At 41.0% G+C, this 13,738-nt stretch overlaps 1 protein-coding gene across 3 annotated transcripts in view; it reads left to right on the top strand.

Annotated features, from left to right (window-relative positions):
* Window positions 1–13,738, top strand: part of LOC135323425 (adenomatous polyposis coli protein) — a 94,632-nt gene that overhangs the window by 10,346 nt on the left and 70,548 nt on the right. Inside the window, exon 1 of one of the 3 annotated variants that reach the window (XM_064499768.1) lies at window positions 11,318–11,420. The exons of the other annotated variants lie outside the window; for them this stretch is intronic. The gene's annotated coding sequence lies outside the window, so the exon portion shown is untranslated. Of the gene's footprint in view, window positions 1–11,317; window positions 11,421–13,738 lie in introns of those variants that run through there. 3 annotated transcript variants of the gene reach the window in all.

Below are 13,738 nucleotides of genomic sequence, written 5' to 3'. Positions count from 1 at the left end.
TTGTTACTAGCTTAATGTGTACACTGTAAAACTGTATGCTGGTGTTCATTTAGACTCACTTCACTGTTGCATTAATGCTTGCCAGTGCAATCCAGTAGCCAGAATGTTATGAATCTTATTAGTTAATATAAGACTAATGGTATGTTTAAACTGGTGTGGAATTAGGTCTCTGACAAAAGGTTTAGATGCCAGTCCAAGTGATGGCTTCCTAATTAAATGTCTAAATGTCATTGTTAAGACCTTGAGAACTAGACTTAACTTATAAAGCATTTTCCAAAAAATGTTTCAAGTGCATGAAGCTGAAAAGAATGAATTGAATGGAGAAAAGGAGTCCTTGTCTTCCTCTCAAACCAGTCGATTTGTGTATTGCTTTATTTGCATGAAAAAGTAGGTTTCTGTACATGACTGTCTTTATACTGTTCCAAATCTCTCTCAGTCTTACTAGTGAGCAAAATGTGCAGATCCTTTCTTTACGACTGAAATGGTGCTTAAAATGGTATAACGGGACTGAAGATTCCGTGTGACAGTCTAGCGTGCGTGCGGCAATGAAGGTCTGAAACCCGTTGCAACAACAGAGCCTGGTTGTAATTTGCTATACTATTTTATATTTTAGAAGTCTTGGATGTTTTAGAATGCTTTAACTTCTTCAGAGAATGATGGAAAACAACTTACTTCAACATACTGGCTACCATGGCTAAGTTGTGCATTCGGTTTCTGCTAATATATTAATCTGTGCCTTAAAAGTCTTCTCTAAATATAGCATAGGAATGTAAGAATTTCTATGCTCTATCACATTTTTATTGCTTGAAAATTTTCTGATTTGTGACTTTTAAGGGACAGGGAGTTTTTTATAGACTCTAGCAATGGTCATTGTGGGCAGTTTGCCACCTAGTTCATTGTTTGAAGGAGAATTGTCCATTTTATTCAATTCATATTTTTAAGTTCATTGAGCTGTTTGTAAACATGGATAGATAGTGCTCTTTATCATTCTTCCTTCTATACTGCATTCCCTAAGTTATTATATAATTATATTGCGGGAATTCTAGAAACCCATTAAGCATCAGATTCAGTTTGTGTTGGGCAAACCTCAAATCCATAAAAAGACACGATTCCTGTACTGAAGCAATTACACTGCTCCGAGCCTGCAGTGTAGGTTGTTACCAGGCAGCTGAACTGGGGAATAAGATTTCATGAAGCACGCTTCTAGCACTTCCTTCCACTTACTTTTGGGGAAAAGAAAGGGAATAAACTGTAAACTAAAAGAACATCAGGAAAGTATCAACCAGGCGTAGAGTAGGAAGCACACTCTCTTGTGCTTGTTTTATCTTCTAGCAAAGTCATGCTATACAACCTTTTGTGGAAGTGCTTGGACTCCATAGATGTGGTCATGCTCTAGCATGTGCCTGAATCATAGACGTACCCTTTTATGTGGTGAGCGCACATCTGGATACACAAACAGATCCAGGCAAATCACTCATGTCTTTAGTCAGCTACACATCTGATCACATGATGAGTGAGTGCCATAACATGACTGTCACCTGAAACTTTCATGTGATAGGACATGCTTGGTCACAGGATAGGACAAAAAATTCAGGGACAGCAAAAGGGGGAAGTGAGGCTGAGGAACAATTCATCTATAATCCTAAATAAGAGCATTTCAATTACTGCCAGTTCTGTTATTGGAGGAGAACTTTGGTCTTCCATTCCTGTGACAGAAGGGATTTTGCCAGTGCCATGCAATCTCTCTTACTGCTTCTTCCTTGCCAGAATAAATAATATCCACCATGAAGATTTCTGTTGTTGTCTTGACACCTGAGGTAATTAGCTTGCAAAACAGACCCTTATGGCCTTGTCAGAAACTTTTAAAATTCTTGAGCTCAGCTTATCTTGATTTGCAGACACTAAGTTTGTCTGCAAGACTACTTTATTTGCAGTTTTTATTTGTATAGGAACAATATGTTTTATGCTTGCCAGAGTTTACTCAAGATCGCTCAATACCAGGCAAGCTTAAACATAAATGGCTTGAGTTTTAACATTAAAACAATACAAATTATTTCTAGTAAGAGGTTCAGTACTTGATTAAAAAATACAGAACAATTCTAAAAGAGTAATGAATCAATAAAATACAATTCAGTGCTGAGGAGGAACTTACGAGTGTCAAACACAGTTGCCCCTGAATCTCAGCTAGTTAGGGCTGGCATTCTAGCTGACTTGCATTGGGGATCTTTGAAAGTACATCTTTTCTTCATTTAAGATTGAAGTATTGGGGTTATGTGTAGGACAAAAAAAGGAAAATGTTCTTTTAGAATGCTTAGCAATACAGAACGCTTTTCTAAATATGGTTATGATGACTTACATTTTTCCCTTCCTGTGTCCATAGGGGTTGGAATCTGAGGTACAAAATGTAGCTGTAGTCAGTAGGATGTTTTTCCTCTACATGCTATTTTTTTTAAATTATATTTCTAGCCTGAGAAGCTTATGTTTTCAAGAGAGTTGCAACACCTTATATACCTGAATTACTCAGTTGTGTCATATGGGTCTAAGATTTAATGCATACAACTTAGGTATTTTGATTATGTCTCAGCTGGGTAGCTGGTGGCCCTGGATCCAAGCTGGAGAAGGGAAGCTGGTGTCTGCCAGGGTGCCACTCAAATATCCATCAGCTAGAACAAGGAATTTGAAAGCACTCCTGCTTTCCCAATTCAGACAGATTTAGAGTGCATTTTTCTTCTAGGTTATTCCACTGACACTGTATTTGTTCTGGACATGGTTGTCACCCCTGTACTACTTTAATTGCTTTTTCTCAGTACTTTCCTAAAGTAATTTGGACAGTGATAAAATGTTTAGCAGTTACCGCCTCAGATGCCTTTTTGTTACTTTGAAGTTGCTGGTTGATTTCCAGGGTGAAGAATGGGCCGCGGAAAGGGCAGCTTTGTGTAAGTCCTGAAAGTGCTGAGCGCTGGTGCCCCATGGGTAGAGCGTGCTGCTGGAAGCAGCTTGCCGAGAGATGCAATGAGTATTTGAATTTTTGCATTCTTTTTCTAGTGAGCGAGTAGGTCAGTTTCAAAACTCACTAAATACTGGGCAGGCTAGACTTGCAAACCCTAGCTTATATTTGAATTTTTTCTTTTTTACTGACTCTTCAGTAAGATGAAGCTTCATTATGGGGAGTAAATATCCTAAGATATTCTAGACTGCTCAGGTTTTACAAAAACATCCCCCCCCCAAAAAAAAAAGAGAAACAAAAAACCCCCATATTTTTTAGCATCACCAGCATTGCAGGAATTAAGAATTGAAGATATTCACTCAAACCCCCCCCCCGAAACAAAAGCAGTAAAACTCTTAATGTTCACCCCGACACTGTAAAAACACATATTTTAAAATCAGTCTATGGATTTTAACTTTCGAATAACCCACTAAACTGTGTGCCACAGTGCCTAAAGGCTTGTGTGACAGCAAACTCCCTAGAGAAGCGAGACCCATGTCATCCAAGGAAGCATTTTATGCTGAAGAAATAAGCTGAAGAAAGCAAGAGCGTTTCCAAAACAAAAGCTAAACCAAAAATTTGACATGAATCATTACACTTGATTAATATGGCTATGAGCAGGAAAACTGCATGCTGCCTGGGCATCTGTGAGGCTTCTTTGCCCTACCTGGGAGCACCAGTCTGTGCCAGGAGAGTGCCACCTCCAGCACCAGCTCAGCTCTGCGTTCGCAAAAGGCAACTAACAACAAAGCAATTTCTGCAATCGGCCTTGGGAAGAAGAGCTGGAGGACTTTTTGTCCTGACCTTAACAAGCAATCAACTGAATCTCTGTAGTGTAAGACTTGATTATAATCATTGCAGTGTGTTATGAGTGTACATACACTGCAAAGAATTACAGTTCTTGAAGGCTCCAATGACTCATGAACTGTAGTGCATTTCAAGCTCAGATTGAAGACCCACGCCATTCAGTTTGACCCCTATGCGAAAGTTGCTGAACATTCAGAATCAAATTTTCTTAAGTATCTTGTCTCACCTTATAGACTTGGTTCGTACAGGCTTTTGTAATTCAATTAACCATAGTGATACTAGGGAATTTAATTCCAGTTTGTCTAATTTGCAGCTACTAGATCTTGTTAAGCTTTTGAAAAAATCAGAAATATTTTTAATATTTTTGTAATAAAAATCAGCCTCCTCTTTGCTGAGCCAAGTAAGTTGTATTCTTTAAGCCGTACAGTATAAATCTTAACCTCTGAGCCATTTTTGAGGTCCTTCTTTGAACTCTTTAGTGTTTACTGTTATGCGCTGGAACTTGTTTGGGTTTTTTTGTTTGTTTTGGGGGGAGGCATTGAGATTTTAATGAAGATGCATGTATGCTCATAGTTCGTGTCAACAGTTTATCTTGGAAAGGAGAGTTTTCTAGATTGGTTTGCTATGAACATCTTCCTCTAGATAAGTCTCTGAGGCTTAGGTCCTGATTTAATTGTTTAAGAGATTCTAATGACACTAAAGGGACTCACAGCCATGATTTTGTGTTGTATTTCTAGACATTGCCACAGCCTTTGCTGCAACGGGTGTTAAAAAGCTATCATCAATATGGTATAGCAAAATTAGTAGCTGGATTTTTTTTCCTCTTAGCACACTTTATTTTTTAAAGAAGGTCTTTGTTTACAGGGTCCCACAAGAATGGACCCTCCCTTTTCAGTATGCTAGGCAAAACGCACATGTTGATGACCTTCAGCTAAATAGATTAACTGATTTATCACTACTAAAATGTCAGAATGCTTACAACAAATCAGCTTTTGGATGAAGGACATCTGGTTCAACCTAAACAAAGGGAAGACTGAAAAGAAGATTGTCAAGAGAAAGGTAAATATTCCACTGAAATAATAGAGCTTCCATTTTTCAAAGTGTTGTGGGGTTTGGGGATGCTCACAGGTTCCCTACAAAGCTCACACAACCAGGTAGTGTGCATTTTTTTCTAGCAGTGACTTTTCAACCTCAGCTTACCAAGAAACTGGATCTGATCATCCATTTGCATGTGTGGTCATCCATTTGTCGTGAATAGATGTGAATGTTGTAGCTTCTTGTGTCTGCTAAATATTAAGAATGAGCAAAATATGTCTTTGTAACTCAGGCCCCTGTAGGTATTCTAGGCATGTGCTCAGTTTCTTCTGCCAGCGCTGACTCCGATTTGGTCTCTGAGCAACTGACAGCTGTGCAACCCTGTGTGAAAAGCCAAGAGCTGAGTTACAGCTAAGGATAAAGTATTCTAAGACGAAAAGATTTGATAACAAAAGGTAACTGTAGTGCAGCTAGGACAGATCCAGAGCATGGCAGTCTGAGGGAAATACTGAGAAACATCAAATACTTAATCTCTCTCTAAGCTTTCCATCTCTTGCTATTCTATGGCCAAGATGGGGTAGAGAGGAGAAATCTGTATGAATAAGCAAATTCCCTTAGGAAGAGCTTTTACTGTGGAAAAGCTTCCCAGAGAATTGCTGAGGTACACTGGTACCGTTTTTTATATGAAAGATGTTCAGCGCTACATGCTGCCTTCAGTAAAGTTAACTGATTACTGAAGCTGAATTAAAGATGGGTTAGAGCGTGCAATTACAGGTTTACAAAGGGGCTGAATAAGCCTTTACTTTGCTGGAGTTCTGGAATAAGTGGGTGGGCAAATACATGAATCTGTGGAGTAAAATAAACTAAACTTGAAAGTCAGCTCTCTGTTTAGCTGGTTACTCTAGACTCTCTCTTTCAGTGAGCGATACAGAAAAATGACACTTTTCTAGCTCACATCTGTGAAAAACAGTTTTCCAAATTTCTGTAAAAAGTCCACCTTTCTAGTGGATTGACTGAGCATCATCCACTTTCATTTTCTTCTGCCTTTCAAACTTTTCTTCCTTTTATGTTGTTGCAGCAGAGCCTTTTGGAAAGGACTGGGGTTTTTTTCCATTTAAAAAACAAGTTTTTATGAAAATTAATGCAGAATGTTAGTATTGGGTAAGACAAAGACATCTGCAGTTTGAGAAGGAAAGAGCTGATATATTTTTGTATTGACTATTTCTCTGTTGCGTTTCATCAGAAGATCTTAAGGTATAGCACAACGCTGATCTGACTTGCTACCTCCTGACATCTTAGAGGTGAGGCCCAGGATAAGTAACAGCTCAGTTTGTTGATATTTGAACAGAAACGTTCCTAGATAAAGACCTGTACTCTGAATAAGTACACTAGAAATGAGGTCTGGCAAGTGTTGTGCCTTACTCTGCAATAGTATTAAGAGGAGGTGGGAAAAAAACTGTCGGAAGTAAAGGGAATGTAATAATATGCAGCTGTTTAGGAAGGAAAGAAAATGCATGGCATGGCTGGATTAAGAAGTAATTACAGCACAGATATAGAACTACTTACATGCATGACAAGAGCTGCAGCAGAGGAAACAAATCAATACAATAGAAGGATACTGTGATGCTCTTAATTAGAGGATGAGGAAACCATAGTTAATGTGACATGAAGTTAGTGTCAGATGAGGTTCATTATGCAGTGGAGATAAAAGAGTGGGTAAATGGATGGTGAAGTTTGCTGGATTACTGGCTTGCTAGGATAACTCCTTCCATTACTGCTGTTGTACTGTTTTTAGAATGTATATGGCCAATATTACAAATTGGTCCTCGATGTGTTGTTAGCTGTAACTGTAGTGAGGAGGGATGTGCTCCTTCTCCCTGCACAAAATCTTCACTTATTTAAGTTGCAGCAAGAAACCTGTATGGAGATGGAAAAATTTAGTAAGAGGGAAGAAAGTATGAGTGGGAGATGTCCCAGAGGATACAGTACTTCCAGACAGAACTGAGAAACTGCAAATGATAGAGAGCATTACATAATAATGGATTTAAAGAGCAGATGATAGCATTCTGTAAATCTGACTTATTTATGAAATAATTAAGCAGCATGCATTTCTCTGCTTTTCTCATTCAGCTTGTGTTGCAGGTCTTTCCTGTAGTTAACTGACCATGTGAAAGGGTGTACTGTTTTCTGTTAATAAAATCTGTTTATGCCACTTATTCCCCCCCCCCCAAAGATGCAGCCTGATGTAAATCAATGTGTAAAATTTGCATTTTGTATTAGTAAGTGAAGTTCTGAAGACAAGATCTTAAGTTGCCAATGCTACATTTCACATTTGCAAGTAATACCAAGCATAGTGCCTGGCAACAGAGAGAATTTAACTCATTATCCAACCCACTTGCTGTGCCCAGAGTCTCTGAGGTAGTTAGTACTGTGCATGCACAATGACTAGTAATGAAATATCAATCACTTTAAATATATGAAGTGGTGAAAGGCCTCAAGGGAGAAGGGTACTGCTGCAGAGGGTGAGGTGGTGAAGGCACAGAAAACTGTCCCATTTATGATCAAGCTATCTAAAAAAAACCCATGGTCTCTTGCATTTGCTGTTGTAATATTCTTAATTGTATGAAGCAAATGAATGTTTGGGGGAGCATCCTTTGTTTTCAGAAACACATGGGCCTTAATCTGCTGAGAGCTTCTGTTTAGCACTACTTTGTAGATGAGGGAGACAAGTATGGCAGTTAAAAAAAACAGGATTATGGCTTAATTTTATTTGGTTTCAGAGTGGATTTTAATAAATGCAGTAAGAGATTGGAAAACAGTGCCTGACTTGCATCAAGTATTCTATGAAAAGATTGCTAATTCCTCTTCTACAGCAAAAAAAAAAATCTCATTTAGCTGTTTGGGAACACTGTTCTGGGTAGACTTACAGGGATCTGGGCCAAAATATTACAAATAGTTGAATTGTGAATACTGAGCTGATGTTTTCAAATATTAAAATTTTGTGTCCCTAGGAGTTCGTAGCTTACCTGCAAAGATTTAGTTCTCTTAATAGATTTTTAAGTTTTTATGTATTACAGATATGTAGTAGGTATTCCTAGACTTGTCCTGGGTTTTGGCAATGGTATTTTTCAGGAAATGAGAAGGCTAGCTTGTTCTTTCTGCTAGATTAGAAAGTAACTAGCCAAAAGTAAAATTAAGTCTGAACAAGACTTTTTTGTGTGTGTGTAATTCCGTTCTGTTCTCCTTTTCTTTCCAAGAGACACTGATGCTTTTTTATTTTTTTTTAATCAAATGCTGCTTCATTAATACCAGGGTCAACAGATGATGGTACTGCACCTAGAAAGCAGTTTTGAAAGAAGTAAACAAAGTTTATATCATAATATCATTCACCTGTTTGGTTATATGTGTCAGTGCTTTAACACCACTGGAATAGACAGTATGAGGAAGGTCACCTTATTACTAGTAACATGCTGTATATTAAACTGAAACTCATTTAAAATGGGATTTTTCTTTGGAGGCAAGTGCATGTGACAGACACAAAACATAAGCTGCCATTTTTTATAGAAATTGTCACAGAATGGGCATTACTATGAGCAAGGAAGGGAAAGCTTTCTGCCTCCCACTCAGCTGTCGTGTTGGCAGGAGGTATTAGAGACTCTGCGCTGCTGCTTATGCTCTGCTTGTTCTGTGATTAAATACAGAACTTCAGGCTATAGAGCAGTGAATGTAACGTTTTTCTTTAGCACTGAATTTACTTAAACCTATGCCAACTTGTGAGTACCAGGCTCATAAAGCAATAGGTCAGGACTAACTTCACAGACTGAAAACTATAGCTTATGGCTTTTCAGAGTTGCAAGAAGTGCGGTGTGATGTGGATAAATGAATGGCATACATTATGAAGCTTTTGATCTCTGATATTCCCAGTCTGGACTCTAGAAAGAGATTTATGAAAATTAAGTCTACTTCACAGCTTAGTTTTTTCCTTAAAGTATGTATTTTAGCTTTAAAGTATATAGGATTTCAGTTTCTCTGGCATTTAGTGTGGCTTTGAACACTTAAAATTGCCATTCTAGACCATATTGCACTTGCAAATAAAGAACATGATTTAAAACTATTACAATTCTCAATTTGACCTAATTGGAGTATAAACCACAACTCATGTTACAGCAGCTTGCCAACTGATAACATAAATGTTGTGAGCTATATGTGCACTTATTTGAGCTATGCTGACTTAAATAATTTTGGGATAGAGAGAGCTGCACAACATCTAGGAGAATTTAGTTTTCCTTTTTTGAGGGAAGAAGCAGTGGCATATCATCAGAGCAGGATGGGTGTAGATTTAATGCAAAACTAGGTTCTAAACTTCTAAGACCGACAGTAATGTGATAGATAGTCTCTTACGGCTGAAGGATTAACAGCTCACTAGTACAGTCAGTGGTATATGCAAGTCTGAAATTGAGTTCATCAGAAATTGGGAGGACATCAAACATGGCTGTAATTAATGGAAGCTGTGTAGCAAATATGTAGCATGAGACATTTTCATCATTCTCATCCTAGAGAGTCCCTGAGTACTACCCCAGTTTGCTCGGTTTACCATTTAAAGAAGATTGTGTGTGATTACCACGTTGAAGGTAACAGACAACATAATGTTACACCATCTCCTTATTCCTGAAGAGCTTTGACGAAAGGTTAGCTGACAAAGCGCAGCTTTCCTGGGACTGGAGCGTTGTCTAGTAGTGACTAGAAAAATGAGCCATGGAAACGCAGCTGAAAAGGAAGTAGCTGTATTTAAGTATCTGTGGTGCCATTGCTCACATTCCCTACATAGGCCTGTAGTGCCTTTAATTTTGCTTGGTCCCTCCAAGGCACCCCGAGGTATCAGGGGTCTGCTAGTACCGTACGAATCAAAGAAATGATTAGGGGAGGAATGGGGCTTCCTCAGGCATGTAAGGGTAGATAGCTCATTAAAAACACATCCTTATGTCCACTTGCCTGAGCAAATATTGCCATGAATTATGTAATAACATGACACAGGGAAGGACATTCACTTGCTTAGTTCATAAACCATTGCAATTTTTAAGTCTTGTATTTTGCTGAGATGTTGGACTGCACTGCTCATAGATTTATTCTAGAACACTTCTTCCAGAGAATAAAAAAGACTAATACTGTGCTTTTTCTTTTTTTCTTAACAAAGCTGCCTTTTATGTAAGAAAGAACTGGAGTTTTTTTAAACAGCATCCCACTTATTACCTGCTATCTATAAAACGTTGTAAAGAGTAGATACAGACCACAAACTCAAACAGCTGGACTATGGCAGGCTTTCTGCTGTCTGTTGTATTCACTAGGATGCTGCTTTAGGCTCTTGCATCTTCTTCATGAATAGCTCCTTACATCTTTATCCTTGGAGAGAGGGCTTGGTTCTGGAAGGAGGTTCTAAAATAGTCCTGAATTGATTTGTTTGTTCATCTTCTGGATTTTTCTCCAAGACTCATCACTGAGCTTGCACTTACTGTTCTAATTTGGTGTGGCTTAAATGCATACATCTCTTACAAAGCTACCAAGCAGTAATGACAAAAATTTGTGTCTGCAAAGTGCATGAGACTGATGCTTTACTGAACTCTAAATACGTTAGAGATAACACTGTAAGATACAGTTCTTTTGAATAAGCAGTATCTGTATGTTTTCTTTAGAAATGATACAATGTCCTTCTAGTATATGCAGAAACTTTCTTCTAAAAACAGCTATGATCAGTGCTTGAATCCTCATATAAATGCACAAGCTTGTTTGTAGTCTTGCATAGTATTCAGCGCCTGTCTCTTTTCATTGGGAGAAGAGATTATAGAGTGATAATCTTCGCAAGAGAAGTGATGCAGATACTTAGGGGATTATTTCCCCCAGGAAGAATTCAAGTGTCATACCCATTGCTATGGAGCAGTGAGTATTAATGCTGCAGTATAGAATGGGGGTCGGTTTTTGCATTTATGACAAGATCCTGCCCGCCTTGTCAGTGGCTTAAAACCTCCCCAAAAGTTAGGGTGGGAGCAGAGGGGCGTTAAGAGAAATCCCGGTCCAGGCTGTATGCGATGCGTGCCTGCGAGCTGTGCGCGCAGTGGCAGCAGCTCCTGGCTGCGGGGTGCTGCGCCCGTCCCCTGGCAGCGCAGTGCTGCGGCGGCAGAGCGGCCTTGCAGGGGCTCGTGCAGCCGCCGCCCCCGCGCGCCCTGCCTTCCCCGCCCGGCCGCCGCCTCTCGCTCCCGCGCGGCGGGGGAGGGGGGCGGCCGCGGAGGGGCGCGCGCGCGGGGGGGGGCGGGGCGCGCGCGGGGGGGGGCGGGGCGAGCGCGGCCCCGTCTCAGCCCAGCGCGCGGGTTCGGGGAGCGGCTGCGGCCCCGCCCCCTCCCCGCGGCGGGGGGGAGCAGCTGTTCCCCCCGCGGGGGCGGGGGCTCCTCCGGGCGCGCCGCCCCATTGGCTGTGCGGGCGGGGCCGGGCGGCACGTGACCGGCGGGGCCGTATTGGCCGCGGCGCGGCGCAGCCGGTGGGTGCGGGCGGGGCCGGGCGCTGGCGGCGGGATGGAGGCGCAGCCGGCCGCGGCGATGGGGTGAGTGCGGTGGCGGCGGCGCGGGGCGGCCGGGGCCGCCTGACAGGCGGCGGGGAGCGGGCCGGAGCGCGGGCCGCCCGCCCCATCGCCGTGGCAGAGCCGGGCGTCTGGCTGCGGCTCTCCGCCGTGCCGTTGACAGGGAGGCGGCAGCGCCGGGAAGGGAGAAGAAAGCGGCTTTTGTGGCTAAAAACGGGCTTCAGGAAAAGCGGGGGCTCGCTGACCTAGAAAGGGGGAAGCGCCGTGTCTAGGGAAACGGCCGCCGCGTAACAAAGAAGGAGCCGCCGCCCGAGCCCCGGCCGCGGGGCACAAAGCGGCGGAGGCAGGTAGCGCGGGGCCGCCCGGCTGCGCGGGCCGCGGTGGGGCCGCCGCGCTGCGGCAGCGCGTCCCCGCGCCGGCGGCGAGAGCGCTGCGGAGGGGCCGGGGGGCGCCGGGGCCCGAGGATCCCCCGGCTCCTCGAAAATTCGTTTACCATCACAAAGAGATGCGGGGAGCTGTGGTTTAACCTGAACGCTGTGGGAAATCGTAATAAATTATGTATGAAGCGGTGGGTCCTTCCTTTCTCTTTGTCAGATATGCAGCTTTTTATCCTAGTAATTAGGTCACTGCCAGCAAAACGCTCCGGTTCTGCCAAGACTGTAACATAGTTTTCGTTTTTGTGGGGGGGAGAAACGTGTGCTGCTGAATGATTTGGTTGTATTTATTATCTGGGTCAAAATTTAAAGTGCTTTCTATCCACCTAGGTCCAGGACCCTGGCCGTGAACCGTAGGGAGCGTTTTTCATTTGATAGACTATTCTTCAAGGCATCAGCAAAACCCAGTTCTGCCTAGTTTGATTTGGATGGCTGTGCACTGAAAGATGCCTTCTAAAGGTGTAGCAGGAAACATCTAGCTCTTTCACTGGCGTGGAAGTATCTTCAGTAAATTGCTGTGCATAGGTGAATAGTATAGCATACGTTAATTTCAGTTTTTAAGTATTTTTTTCTCCCTCTGTTATTGCATGGGAAGTGCTCCTTAATGTTCTTTCTATTAAATATTTTTAATACTTAGTCAATTTTTCTATTAATTTTAGTGCAGATTTCTGATTATTTTTATCAAAACTACAGTTCTGGAAAAATACCTATAAATATAAGCACTGAAAGTAGTTTTCTGGAAGCAGACTTTACTGTATTTATGGAGACTACAAGAAAGTGGTAAAATATTTTTCTTCCTCCTCAGTTCTGTTAAATACAATGGTGTATGAAAAAGCTTTGATAAAGAAAACTCTAAAATACAGATACTGAAATTCTGTTTTATATTAAACATCCTCTCAAAACATTTGCCATGTAGGCCATATGCTTGTTCTAGAATGGATGTCATAGGTGTCTGTTAGTGAGATACACTCTGGACAACATTAAATTTTAAAACATTAGTTGAGGACTTACCAGTTGGAGTACTTGGGGTCAGAAGGTAAACTGGTGATACTGGATGTTTGTCCTATAATGTTTTGAATGTTTATTTTAGTTGCTCAAATATTAGAAGATGCAAAAGATGGCAAAGGCGCTTTGGCTTCTTTTTCCTGAAAAGAAAGAGAATGACAAAGCATGATAGTGATTGCAATAATTATTACGGTGATGCTTCTTCCTTTACTTTTTTAGACCTTCAGAGAATCTTGGTACTGTTTTGTGTAACAAGCTATGTAGCTGCTACGAGAAGCAGCAGTCTCACTCTTAAAAATGGCAGCATGAATAAAAGATAGCTTTTAAATTCTTTAAATAATTCATAATTGCAGACTTTCCTAAACATTGTCCCTGGAATCCACATAATCATATTTGCCAAAATATTTGTGCACACTGTTGGGTTATGATATGTGTTCTGATACATGCTGTCATAGAACACTGTAATTATTAGTATATTATCAGCATGATATAAAATAACATGTTGGAAATGCATGTCTAAAATTGTTTCCTTTGATTTACAAATTACTATATCGGATTTATGTGTGTATCTCAATTCAGTTGGTAGGATATTTATGTTGATGAAACGTAATTTATTACTTTTTCACGAATGTAATGAAATTGTATTAAAAACAGGCTATGATGCTGATGATATGCTGTGACAATAAGTTGTTGCCAGTGAAAACTTGAATCTCAGCTGGTTGTTTTCCCAAACTCAAACAGGACCTGTGTGAACAGATGCTGATGTTATTTCCTGTAAGACAAATGGTCTTCTGTTTGCTTCAGGTGCTGAAGCAAACCCTGAAGACGACCCTGATAGATCACCCAATGTGGAAAGATATTTCCGTATTTTCTTATTTTAAAATAATATTTTTCATTTTCTCT

The sequence above is a fragment of the Dromaius novaehollandiae genome, chromosome W (assembly GCF_036370855.1).
Source record: "Dromaius novaehollandiae isolate bDroNov1 chromosome W, bDroNov1.hap1, whole genome shotgun sequence".
Classification (NCBI taxonomy): Eukaryota; Metazoa; Chordata; class Aves; order Casuariiformes; family Dromaiidae; genus Dromaius; species Dromaius novaehollandiae.
This window is presented reverse-complemented; position numbering and strand designations above follow the sequence as displayed.